The following is a 15,000-nucleotide window of genomic DNA, read 5'->3' as shown; positions in this document are numbered from 1 at the left end:
TTTTTCTTTTTTTTTTTTTTTTTAGAAACTGATTAATGACAAATTAAACTTTTTTCGTTTCTAGAACCGGATTTATTGTCAAATTCGCTTTTTTTTCTTATTTAGAAACAGATTTAATGACAACTCCACTTTTTTTTTCTTTTCTAGAACCGGATTTAATGACAAATTCGCTCCTTGTGTGTCATGCTTTTAACAGTTGGGTGATTTAATGTTTTTATTCTATTTGTAGTTTGGAATATTTAAAATTTTACGTTGAATCAACCATTTTTAAAAATGTCTATCTCTATTGTAAATGTCTGATTCGATTACCAACTTTTAAATGTTATTTTGTTACGGTCGAATTCAGTGACCAGTCTTTTATTTCCGTTTCCGTTGTTATAGTTGAATTAAATGAGCACTTTTTAATATTTTCATTGTCAGAATTTATTTCAGTTATTTCTTTTAAAAACATATTATTTGAATAGTTACAGTAGAATTTAATGACCAGTCTCTTCTTTTTGTTTTCAAAACCAACTACAGATCCTCGACTTCATTCGATCTATTTCGTCCTCTGCTTCGCGGGAAATGAAAGAGGAAGAATAATAATAATAATAATAATAATAATATCCTTTATTTCAGCTCAGGGCCATATACATGGAATATACAAGATACAGACAGTAACATACACAATCTAGATATATGAGACAACATGATAAAAAGATAGTAATCATAATACTGGTAATAACAGTTATGATATTGGTGAGAAAAAAAGGTATTGAGAGTTATAACAGTTAGTGCACAGATTATATAACTTAAATTTCAACTAGAGGTCTTAGGTGGTTATGACCCCTAAATATAGAGAGTGTTCTTAGCTAAGGGCCAAGTCAAATGCGTTTAGGGAAAGTTTGTGGTGACTGAGACCAGAGATTACTGACAACTGAGATTTTTCGCTTACTCGGGGAGTAAGCCTACAAACTACTTTGTTGTTGCTGCTCTTGTTCTTGTTGTCGTTCTTGCTGTTGTCGTTCTTGTTGGGTCTGATAAAGATAAAGGAAATTTAGGATTGGATATTTGTGATTCATTTATTAGAATGAAAATGTAAAAAATAAATAATGTGCTTGTTAAACTATACTGAACAATTATTCCTAACAGAATATAGCGTTTTTGTTTTAATTTTCATCGGTGAAGCAACGCGCTTTTTGTCTGTAGATTTAAGTACGCGGCCTGAGTAAGCTGGAGGTCGGATGATTGAGTTCCAAACATTCTATACGAAAGGTCACGAAAGAGGATTCGTTGTTGTGCTGAAGTTCTCATAACATATTTTAAATAAAAAAGTTCTTGACAGATCAAGTGAAATTCTGACCGTCAGATGCAGGATTTTTCATATGTATCTAAAGATTCGATATTTTAAGAAGTGAATCGGATGGTTTTTTTAACAGTTTATTTTTTATAGAAAAATTAAAAAAAAATAGTTTTACATTCACACTCCGAAATGCAGTTCGTGTTAATTAGCTATTACTTAAAGTATAGGATTTTTTTCGTCAAGTACTGTACTTTAATTATCAGTGAAATTAATTTTCTATAAATATTGAAATCGGAAGAAAAGTGTTCGGCATATTTATCGGTAGAGCGAGAAATGTTAATTTTCCATTGCTATTTCGAAAGGAAAGTTCTGTTCATCGAGTATTTTCACATCCGAAGGTATTGAAACGCACACGTGATTAGACATGAAAAAAAATATGTTCAAATGAACGAGAACTAGATCAGAAATATTCTGAAAAAGCCACAAAGTTAAGATGTGTCTTGAAATAAAATCGATTCGATTTTGGGTTCAAAGGTGACAATCCTTTAGTTTTGAAAATCGAAACTAAAAGAGACTATAGCACCTTCTTTGAGTAGTTATCATGACGCAGTCTTCTCTATAGTTGCTTGTAATCTAATCTCTTTTTATTGATTCGTGTCTATTTTTGAATCCCATTGATGTCCGCCAGCACCTATAAGCTTTGGAACTCTTGAATGCTTTTATGATCCTAAAGCTCTTTATGCGTAAATATATCCGTAGTGGTCGATGATTTCTCTTATGAATGAATGCTTGACTTCACTTTTATGTGTTTTAAATCCCATTGATGCCCCTGAGCACCTCTGAGCTTTGGAACTCTTGACTACTAATATGTTCATGATCATATTTTATTATAAATACTTCCGCAATAGTCGAATTTAGATTAAGTTTATTTCAATTCGTTTCTCCAGTTATAGTTTGTTTATTTGGCCCCTTGATAACATAAACTTGTTCGTCTTGTTAGTTTGAGAGCAGTTTTCCATCAGGCGATAATGTTTCGCCTCTTATTTATGCATAAGAATAATAAATTGAGAGAATCAACCTCATCTTCGGCTGTCTAAAGGGAATGAATACTTTTTCAAAGAGCATTTTCCCTCGTCATTCCCGTTGACTGCCGACTGCTGTTATGGCTGAAGTGACGAAATCTACTAGATCAAGTAACTCTGATAATGATTTCTTGGCTGGTCATTTTCTGTTATTATTTGGGTAACTCGATTAATCTCAGCCCTTTCAGTTTTCTGAAAAGAAAACTATTGTGCCGGCTTTGTCTGTCCGTCCGCACTTTTTCTGCCTTCCTTCAGATCTCAAAAACTACTGAGGCTAGAGGGCTGCAAATTGGGATGTTGATCATCCACCTTCCAGGTATCAAACATACCAAATTGCAGTCCTCTAGCCCAGTAGTTTCTGTTTTATGTAAGGTTAAAGTTATAAATAATCGTGCATCTGGCAACGTAACAACTTCAGCGCATATTTTACTTGAGTAATGTCGCCCATCGTTTCCTGGCTTGTTTACCATTTATCACTAATAAATAATTTTAATTATTTGGTTTATTAGAAAATCAATGGGAATGTTTCAAAATAATTAGTCTATCGATAATTAATTGATTTTAAAAGACTTGTTTGAAATGGCTCCATCTCCTATGCGCACGTGTATATGTATTGATATCAATATGATTTCGTAACGCTCTTGTCAACGAGCGCTCTTTCTCCCCCCGACACGTGGGAAAAAGTAAATTATTCATTTGATATCCTATTTATACTTTCGGGAAAGGATTCCAGTGCAAATCGGATCCGAAAATATTCAGAAACCGTGAGGTAAGGTCTTCATCTTCATATAGACATGATTTTATCTTTTTTTTTTCCGTTAACAATCTCTCTCTCTCTCTCTCTCTCTCTCTCTCTCTCTCTCTCTCTCTCTCTCTACACACACACACACACACACACACACTACGAACTCGAATATAAATATAAACCACAGCTTACCTGCGAGAAATTTTCATATTTTAGCGCAGGAACATTTTAATCTATAATCTCACCTCAATAAAAATTATATATATATATATATATATATATATATATATATATATATATATATATATATATATATATATATATATATATACATATATATATATATCTATATGAACAAAGTTACAGCCACGAAGGAGAATTGAAAGACTGGAGGTGCTAAATACTTTCCTCTTGTTACGGAGAAATTCACAGCAACCTTATTGTATTCCCTTATGACTTGTAGCCACCATTATATAGGCCCTTGCTTCTGCGTGGCTTTACTTTCTGTGGCCATGTCTTGGTAATAAGGCGGAAGTACTTGGCGTCTCCAGCGTTTCAATTTTCCTGCGTGGCTGTAACTTTGTTCGTATAATCATCATGTTTTTTATTTCTTCGTGATTTAAAATCAAACTATATATATATATATATATATATATATATATATATATATATATATATCTATATATATATAGTATATATATATATTGAGAAAGGAAAGTATTCCGAGTTTCGGACGGGACTTAACGTCTCCGCTTTTTTTTTCTCTCTCTTTTTTTCTTTTAACATAATTTGATCAAGTTTATGGAAATTCCAGCGATATTACCACGTTTGTGGTTGACTTGTTTGTATCTCTAGACGAGAACAAGATTATTTGAAATAAACAGAAAACCCGATATAGGACACTTCAGAAATGGGGAAAAAAGACATAATGTTTATTTTGTGGGAAAAGTGTTCAGTTCCACTCACTTGGTTATTATTCTAGGAAAAGTAAATCAGAAAGGGCAACATAAAATAAAAATGACAGATCAGTCAACAAATTCAGATGGCGGTTCTGACGAGCATTGGTACTTCTGTCGCATCGATATTACTAAGAACCGAAGGGGCGAAGAGAGATTTTTGGAAAAGGCAAAAGGGAGAACCTGCGCGGATCAGCGAATTCGTTGGCGGACCACGACGGAATGCACATCTGCATTCACCACAAAAGGACAGATTCTTAAGAATATGAAGAACCAACACAGCCTCGCTCTGATGCTTGGCGAACGAACGCATCAAAGTCTCATGTTTCGGGATCAAAGTTTCACCTTCTGCAAAAAGTCGACTTCGAAAACGAAACTAGACATAACAAAGGGACTTTTTTTTTTCTTCTAGCATTGATCGTGATACGAGATGGGAATGATCTTTAAGGAAAAAAAAAACGGGGAATGAAAGGATCTGTGCGACCCCATTGTAGATCTCAATTGCCTGCATCCAGAATCCTTCAATGAATAGGATATTGTGTGGGTCTCAGGGCCGGAGGAACCGTTATTGAAAGAGCATTATATTATTGTATATACTTGAAGACATTTAAAGGATGAATTTTTCTCAGTAAATTATTTTTTAACTATATATATATATATATATAATATATATATTATATATATATAATATATATATAATATGCTATTGTAATAGCCAGTAGATTCTACATATATATATATATATATATATATATATATATATATATATATATATATATATATATATATATGTAATATGCTATTGTAATAGCCAGTAGATTCTACCATGTATATATATATATATATATATATATATATATATATATATATATATATATATATATATATATATGTGTGTGTGTGTGTGTGTGTGTGTGTGTGTGTATACGCATTAAGCTACAAATGTCCTTTAATATCTAATACGCTTGACAACGGAATTAATGTATTTTCATATATTTTAACCGAAGGGGAATTTCTTAATTGATAAGAAATTCGAAACTAAGAATTTAGGACGTACATTGAAGCTCTTTAACCACAAGGCTATCACGAGAGGTATAAGTTAACGCCGAGGTATAGCAAATTAGATGTTAAAGGACATTTGTAGCTAAATGCGTATGAATGAATCGCGGTAATGTGATAAGACTTATGATATGGTTACGTGCGACAAAAGCACTATATACAAAATTATGTAGGTCGAGGTGGGTTGATACCGACTCTAAAACTACAAATATCTGAGCGCGACAGGGATTTGTAGGTGAGAGGAGAATTAGGTATTAAAAGACATTTGTAGCTTAATGCATATACATATAGATATAGATATATATGATATTATATATATGTGTATATATATATATATATATATATAGTATATATATATATATATATATATATATATATATATATATACGCACAAGCACAACACACAAACACACACATATATATATATATATATATATATATATATATATATATCTATATATAGTATATATATGTATATCTATATATATATATATATATATATATATATATATAGATATACCGTATATATATATATATATATATAATATATATATATATATATATATATATATATATATCATCACTATCTGCCGTTGCTAGTCCACTGCAGGACAAAGGCCTCAGACATGTCCTTCCACTCCCTTCTGTTTATGGTGTTTCTATGCCAGTCTATACACGCAGATTTTCTTAGCCCGTCAATCCATCGCCTTCTCTTCCTTCCCCTACTTCGTTTGCGATCTCTAGGGATCCATTCTGTTATTCTTTTTGTCTATCTATCCGACATTCTCATTATATGTCCTGGCCACGTCCATTTCTTTTTCTTATTGGTAGAATATCCTCTACTTTAGTTTGCTCTGGTATCCATGTTGCTCTTTGTCTGTCTGTGTTATTCCCATCATTATTCTTTCCTTAGCTCTTTGAGTTGTAACTAACTTATGTTCTAAGGCTTTAGTAAGGCTCCAACTTTCTGATGCATAAGTTAATACTGGTAGGACCATGTGTATATATATATATATATATATAGGTATGTATGTATGCATGCATGTATGTATGTATGTATATGTATTACTTCTATTGAAGTTAATGGCATTGTTCGCCGATACTATCTTTTGTCAAGACTTTGAATCAGTCCATACTGATTCAGTGTCCTGAGGAAAAGTTAGCATCGGCTAACGATGCCATTAACTGCAATAGAAATTGCATGAGAGAAAATAGCATATGCTCGTCTACCCGTGTGTATATATATATATATATATATATATATATATATATATATATATATATATATATTATATAATTATCTATAATTAGCTATTACATTTTCTCCGAAGTCAACACAATCACAGATTTTCAGTAAGTAATTGTAATGCAATTTATCTAAAATCTGTCAAAAAAAAATACAGGTTGGAGTAGTATTTATGACGGAAATAGATCAATCACAGATTTTTGATCAGCCAGTTTTATCAGGTATACTAGAGCTAAAACACCGCGAAAACTTAAAAAGTAAATTCAAATGCTAATTCAGACCCAAATGTTTCTGGAGCTAATTGTAGTACCTGGGCAGAAGCTGAAAACTCGGAGACAAAATGGGGGAGCAGACTGTGCGTGTTTGCCACACATTTCAGCGGAGCACAAAGAGCAGTTTCATCCTTCATTATGAGCATCTATATTTATGAAGACTTTTGAAGACTGGAGACAAAACCTTCGGTTTCAAAATGGAATCGGAAAGCGCTGATCGACAACTTGCGCGTCGAAAATAACTCGGGAGGAAGGATATTCCTGACAATTATTGGATACAAATGAAAACATGAAAAAAAAAAAAAAAAAAGGCGTGAGATCTCGGGATATACAGTAGCTTCGTAAGAGAAATCACGTTGCGCCTGCAACAACGTGCAATAGCTGGGCTAGCCGATGCCCACGTTGAGGAAAGGAGTGAATTTGTGATTTGCGCACGCTAATTGATCACATTTGCTGTAGGCCTACAAAATGCAAAATGATTAAATTGACTTAGATCTCAATGACTAATGCAGTGAGGTAGTTACGTAATACACGCACGTGATGAACCCAATACATGCGTAGGCAAAAAGGAGTCATTATGAGAAGAGCAACGATACCACACAGCATGGAGTCAATCAAAAGTTTTATTACGTCATTAAGAAATTAAAATTATAGAGAGAGAACCTTTTAGCTATTATAGGGGAACGGGCATGTTGCTCTCTCTGTATCTCTAACGCTTTCTCTCTCTCTCTCGCTCTCTTTCTCATTTTCTATGCGTTTTGAGCGTTACCGTTACCCCTCATCTTCCGCGCCACGATCCCCTCTGAAGGCCGAGAGCGCCTAGGCGGTGGTGCTGCCATCTGTGGAGCAACCGAGCAACTGATCTCCCCACATGTTGGGCCACGAGACTTCCTCCTCCTCCTCCTCCTCCTCCTCCTCCTCCTCCTCCTCTTCTTCTTTCGACCTTGGATTCCAGCGAGCGAGAGCAACTGGATGCGTTATCGATTCTCCGTTTTTTCTCTCTTTCTCTTATCCACTAGTTTTTTTTTATTATATTTCACCGGCTTTTTGCGGGAAAAAATCTGATGATCTCATCAAAAGCGATGGATGAAAAATGCATGCTTAATTTTCCTTTTTTTCTTCTTTCTTTTTTTTTACCTTTTTTATCCCTGGGAAAAGAAGGTATCTCACTTGCGGTGCGGTGGTTTATAAATAACGGCGTGGCTATGAATTAGTGGTAAATTCCCCTTATCCCCCCCCCCTCCCCACCTTTCCCACAATCACCTCCGTAGCCGCCCCAGGCACACCCCCCACCCCGTGGACACGTGTATGGAGAGAAAGGGGACTCTTGTGGAATCACCTGTACTCAGCACAGCCCGTGGCCACGTGACGATCACACGTCTCTCTCTCTCTCTCTCTCTCTCTCTCTCTCATTATTTACCATTGCCGTGATTTTACCTTTTCATTTTTATTCTCTCTCTCTCTCTCTCTCTCTCTCTCTCTCTCTCATTGTTACCAATGCCGTGATTTTATATTTTCATTTTTGTTCATATCTCTCTCTCCCTCCCTCTCTCTTTTCTCTTTCTCTCGTCTCTCTCTCATTGTTTACCATTGTCTGCTGTTTACCTTTTCATTGTTGTTTAATTAATTTTTTTTCATTCCGGTCAGCCCGTGAGATTTTAATCCTCAGGCCGCCCTCTTTTATTAGCTATTGATCTCCAACGTTTTATCTCTCTCTCTCTCTCTCTCTCTCTCTCGTCTCTCTCTCTCTCTCTTCTCTCTCCTACTGTTAACAGGATGTCTTCCTTTCCGCTACTTGTCATCATCCCTATAGAACATTTATCACCGCTCTGAAGTTACCTACTGATATCCATTTATTCGGATATCATATAATAATATACATAATATATATATATATATAGATTATAATATTATATTATATATATATAATATATTATATTATATATATATTCATATTATAAAAAGTCGAAAGGCCTCTCACTACTCCTTCGTTTCACATTTCTTCATGGCTTTTGCATTTATTTTTATATTCCTCACGTTCCAAATTTTCGTGATTCAGTTATACATATATGTGTATGTGTTTGTTGTTGTTGTTGTTGTTGTTGGCGTTGATGTTGAAAAGAAAGACATTTCCTTTAATGCAACCTGAGCTCAGATTTGTCAAACTCCCTATGTGAGTTTTCCACTGAATGATTTGATTGACCTCAGATAAAAAAAAAAGGCGAGTTCCAGGTCACTTTACGGATATAGATCTTGTATTTAATATTATAGAATGTAAGGAGCTTTCGGGCTTTCTAGATGTACTATGTTCGCATTCTTTCGAGGCTCGATGAAAAGTTCCTAAGAATGGAAGAAGGGGATATATTCTGATCTTAGTTTTTCCTTATTGAGGCAATCTATGGCGAAAAACATTTATAAAAAAAAGGCAAAATTACAAGAAGAGAGAGAGAGAGAGAGAGAGAGAGAGAGAGAGAGAGAGAGAGAGAGAGAGAGAGAGAGAGAGAGAATTAAAACCTCAGGAGATAATGCGCAGGAAGGAATAACATGAATTTTATTGTGAACATTAAAGAAATTAGACATTATTTGGCTACATGTACATTGATCTAATAGGAAGAAGTAGGGGAGAGAGAGAGAGAGAGAGAGTTAAATCTGCCTCTGACGCTTGTAGTCTTTCATACCGTGTATTTTTGCCTATTGGGGCAAATACGCACGATGACGTCATCAGTTTCCTAAAGCTAAACCGGAAGTAATAATAGAGTTGGGGGGGGCGGGGTCACCAATATGGGTGCTATTTCCGATGTAGAACTTGCAAGGAGTTCGACCATCCATATTGAAAGAAATATTCATAATCTTCAGCTTCCTCCTGTATAGAGTTTGACAGGTAATCTGCAAATAAAAGATGTACTTTTCTTATGACATATAGTCTGACTACCTGAGAGAGAGACAGACAGACAGACAGAAATTTTAATACATCATTATTGTTGCATTTTGAATATTCCAAATCTGGTATGGTGTTCATTGGAAATTTTTTCCCGCGTGAATAGGATGGTTTAACGTATGACAAATCATTTAAACTGCAAAGTTCTGTAAAAATCTCTCTTATGAAATTATATGTTTAATATACACTGATGTAAGATTGGTCACAGTCCAGGCATGGGATTTCGCATACTCCTGTGTCATTGGGGATTGTCTTTTGTTGGACGTTAATGGCTAAGGTATTTGGGTAGGTCACCGGCTTAATCCTGTCCAGTTGTGGGTTTTTTATTTTATTGTTGGGTGTCTCTCTGGTCTCGTTTTGAGGGAGTCGGTAGAAAATTACGTTTGCTTTATGAGTCTCTTTCTAAGTTATATGGTCAGGGTACCTTAAAGACGAAAGCTACTTACTAATTAGTTCAAATTCCTTTTCCAGGAAATCAGGAGAACAAATTCGTAAGGCTCTTAAGAATAGGTTGCTGGCTATACGCCTATCTTGATAGAAATGTCTTGAAACTAAAGTAGTGAATGTATGAGTGAGAATGTTGGTTTTCTGTATATGGTAAATTTGTATTCTGTCGCGTCTGTAATTATTAAAACATCAAGAAAAGAAATTTTATTGTCTGTTTCCCATTCGACTTTAAATTTGATGCTGGGGACTAATGAGTTTAATTTTGAAAAGAATTCGTTGAAATTGCCCCTCCTATTGTCCCAAAATGTTAGAATATCACCTAAATATCTCATGCACAGCATGATTTTAGGTTTTGTTGCGTATATTACAATAGTTTCAAAGTATTCCATGTATAGATTGGCTAAAACAGGACTTAAAGGGATACCCATACTACACCCGAATTGTTGCTTATAGAATGACTCCTCGAATGAAAATACGTTATTAGATACATATAATTCAATCAACTTTATCATTTTGTCACGAGCCAGTGGGAAATGATCTGAATAGGGGGCTAATTTTTCTCTCAAAAAGTGAAGAACGTCCTGTACTGGTACTTTTGTGGATAAGGAATATAAATCAAGGCTTAAAAATCTTATGTTGTGAAGGGGTATCTGTGCTTCTTTGAATTTGTGACAAAAATCTTCCGACTGTTTCATGTGACTGGGAGAAAAAGTGTCTAAAAAAGGGGAAAGGAGGCCAGCTAACCATTTAGAACTTTTTTAATCGAAAGCTCCAGCACATGAGGTGATGGGTCTAAATGGAAGATTGTCTTTGTGAGTTTTGGGAAGGCCATAAAAGTAAGGTAGTTTTGGGTTAATGACTTTAAATTTCTCTCATAGTTCAATGCTCTTTTTGTCTTGGCCAAGTAATCTTACTTTCCTAAAAAATTCAGTGGGGACGTTTAGGAGGGGATTTTTCGTCAATTTGTCGTAAGTGTATGTGTCGCTAGGAGTTGGTTGATTTTGTCGAGGTAGAAGTCTTTGTCCGTGATTACGGTTTTGCCGTCTTTGTCGGATCTACTTATTACAACATCAAGCTTTTTTAGCGAGCGGATGGCTCTCATAAATCTACTGGGGCCGGTATTTCTTATCAAGGTCATTTAAAGCATTTAGTAAAATATCTTCACGGCTGTAATTTTATCTCTCTCTCTCTCTATCTCTCTCTCTCTCTCTACTCTCTCTCTCTCTCTACCCCTCTCTCTCTCTCTCTCTCTCTCTCTTGGTAATTGGAAACTTAAATGATGCTGTGTCGCCGGGCTGATGAAATTAGACCGAATTAGTATGCTAATCAAGAAGTATTGTACAGACATCGAGATGCTCTCTATATATTATTATAATATAAAGGACACACTGAACCTCAACTCAGCGTGGGTGATTCCAGCCCATTCAGTCACCTGTTCGGCACTAGACTTCCGCTAGTACCCTTCACTTATGCGTTAGACTGTTATTTAATAATGTCTTGATATTGAAAAGCATCTCGATTGCTCGTAGTGAGACGGGATGGGTAACTATAGTAGATTCACATCAACCGTGCATTTGATGTCTAGGTCAGTCCCTTACGACGCTCCTGATTGGCTGTTAATAAGCCAGTCACAGGGCTGGAAACTCTCAGTCTCTCTCGAAAGTTCATATAGGCAGGATGTATGTTCCACCTCTCTTTAGAGATACGTCTTTCGAAAGTATCCCTGAGGAGAGGTGGAATATACATCCTGCCTATATGAACTCTCGAGAGAGACTGAGAGTTTCCAGCCCTGTGACTGGTTTATCAACAGCCAGTCAGGAGCGTCGTAAGGGACTGACCTAGACATCAAATGCACGGTAGCTGTGAATCTACTATAGTTTAGTGTATGTTGAGAATTCTTCCACAGTTTCCTTCGAGATTTTAAATTCCCGAAAGGATGCCCAAAATTACACTGATTTATTGTCTTGTAGTTTAAGATTAAGGTGGCTATATGCCAGCACGGGCTCGTTCTCTTAAAGCAACCCGTAAATTTGTTGTCGTTGTTGTTTATGATTTAGCTGGCTTTTGTGCCAGCACGGGCTCTTGCTCCTAGAGCAGCTCGTAAGTTTTTGCGGTCGATTTTTTTTTCTATTTAGATTTAGCCGGCCTTATGCCAGCACGGGCTCTTGCTCCTAGAGCAGTCTGTTACAAGTTTTTGCGGTCGAGATCCGATCCGCTTTTGATACAGCGTGCGGGCGGAAAAGTACTTGGTTAAAGTGATCTTGGAGACTCGAGATGACTTGTTGGCTACGGTGTTCCGTGATGGCTGCCAACCTTGTCGGCTAAACCGAAGTGCAGCAGTAGAGCGTGACCTGCACAGTGCACACGCTTTGGAAATGGTGCGACCTGAGAAGTTCTGTGATCATTGCAACCATTGCAATACATAGAATAGGTAGATATATGACCTTCTAAATTCTTAATTCAAGATTGTCACTGAATAGATTCAAATATCGTCAACTCCAACAGAGTTAGAAGAAGGAAAATGCAAAAAAAAAAAAAAAAAAAAAAATCCGAAGTAGATTTGAAATTCATGTCAACTTGATAAAAACGTTAGGGAATATCTTAATTAAACCAGTTTAACAATAAGATAGCCAGCCAATCGCCTGACTGTAACAGGAAACGTCTCCCCCTCGAATTAGAGGTGAGGGTAGAGGGAAAGAGGGGAAACTGGGTACAAAATCAGCATGAACAATATGACAGCTAACTCAAGACCTGACTTGGAATGAGAAATAAACATTTCAAATGTATGGAAAATGTACTCACGCAAAACATATAATTCAGGAGGAAATCTCAAAAAGTATGGTAAAGCATTCAGAAAATTCGTAACCTAATTATTTTGTTTTCGCGTCGGATTTATAAAAGCTGATATTTTAGAAGAATTGGAGCCAGATATTCTTCCTTGGGGATACAAGGAAATGGGGACCTTATCTGAAATTGCATTATAGTGAAACCATACACGTGTTCACATATATTTCATGAGTCTAGGCTCGAAAGCACTCTCTCTCTCTCTCTCTCTCTCTCTCTCTCTCTCTCTCTCTCTCTTGGAATCATTGGTGGTCATTCATTCTATTGTTAGCATGCTTCGGAATTCATGTCTTGCTTTCGTATTCCCTGAGCCAGTCTATTATTTTCTTCTTAGACATCTCGCGGCCTTTATTCCTTCCCTTTGCATTGTTTTATCGTATCTTGATTAGCATACACGGAAGTTGTACAAATCATCTGTCATTTTTAACGTATCCTATTCTATTGCAGTTCCTTAAAAATTAAAATATATATATATATATATATATATATATATATATATATATGATATATATATATATATATATATATATATTATTCACTACTTGATAACGGTGATGTATATGTGTATATATATATATATATATATATATATATAGTATATATATATATATATATATATAAAGATAAATGCCACGAAGGAAAAATAAACGAAGAGTCTGCGAGATCTTTCGGCTGAAAAACCCTTTACTGAAGCAGCTACTGACAAAATACGAGAAAAGACAATACAAGAAGGTTCGTATAACTGACAGATAGGGATTATAAAGGATTAGTGCCTAGAATCCGGACACACCCTGGAAGATAAGAAACCTTCCCAAACAAGCATAAACAAAGGGTGCAATTAAAGGTTTAAGACAATCATCTCAGATACAATCTCCAGACAATTAAAGGATTATAGGTGACAGCTATACGGAACCTGTAGACAAAACCATATTCACAAAAAATGACAGACATACATTACAATAAAAATTTTTTTTAATAACTCTAAGGCAACTGATTTTTTATTTAAGTCAGTAATTATATATTTGAGGTCATTCTTAAACATGTTACAGATACAACGGGTCTAAATGAAAAAGGCCACGACTAACATTGAAATTACAATGAAAAGTAGTTGTATTAAAGCAGATTCTAAAAGATTTCGTGATAAGACATCTCTTGACCGTGCAATTACTGAACTGTCAATCCAATTAATTCGGTGGTTGTTTTCCCTTAAATGAATAAATAATGCATTAGATTTTTGCCCAGTTTTTAACGAGTATTTATGCTGGCTTAGCCTTAACTTCTAAGCCCTTGCTCGACTGTCCGAGGTAGAATGAGGGACAATCCATACATGGAATTTTATATATTATGTTGTTGCTTTCTCTGGGGCCATTTTTTATTAACATTCTTTTTAGTGTTATTATAGGAAGAAACTAGTTGACATTAAAAGCTTTTAACAATGGTTTAATGGTTTCAAATCCGTTAAATAAGGCAAACTGAGAATGTTCCTTAGAATTTTCTTTCTGTGTGTTTGTTTTCAGTATAAAACTTTTTGTGGGCTTTATTATAACAAATGTCTAATATATGTGAAGGATAGCATAAATCTTTCCCTATTTTTCTTATGTATTCAATTTCTTGATCCAAATATTGTGGACTGGACAATTCGCAATGCTCGTAAAAACATAGAGGAAAAAATTGATATTTTATATTAAGATGGTGGCCTGAGAAGAAATGAAACATAAGTTAAGTTGTTAGTCGGTTCCTATAAATACTGAATTTACATTGAAATGGTTCTCTATGTATCAAAAACGTCTAAGAAAGGAAAGGCAATTGTCTTTTTCTAATTCTAGAGTAAACTTAATCGATGGTACCTGGTTATTTAATTTAGAGAGTAAATCATTTACATCAATACCGACAGGAAGAACAGCTAAACATCATCAACGTAACGATACCACTTTACAGGAATATGAATGATATTAGGTAAGTAGCGTTTTTCGAAGAATTCCATATACAGGTTTGAGAGCAATGGTGATAAAGGATTTCCCATTGCCATGCCAAAATTTGTTGATAAAATTCACCATTGAATATAAACTTACAATCACAAATGCACAAACTCGTGAGATGAAATAATGTGACTTATAGGTAGAGGTAAT

General features: G+C 35.1%; 1 protein-coding gene across 2 annotated transcripts in view; it reads left to right on the top strand.

Annotated features, from left to right (window-relative positions):
• Window positions 1-15,000, top strand: part of LOC135222628 (probable nuclear hormone receptor HR3) — a 437,120-nt gene that overhangs the window by 135,199 nt on the left and 286,921 nt on the right. The gene's annotated exons all lie outside the window — the stretch shown is intronic.

Source organism: Macrobrachium nipponense, chromosome 8, assembly GCF_015104395.2.
Source record: "Macrobrachium nipponense isolate FS-2020 chromosome 8, ASM1510439v2, whole genome shotgun sequence".
In the NCBI taxonomy this organism is placed as follows: Eukaryota; Metazoa; Arthropoda; class Malacostraca; order Decapoda; family Palaemonidae; genus Macrobrachium; species Macrobrachium nipponense.
This window is presented reverse-complemented; position numbering and strand designations above follow the sequence as displayed.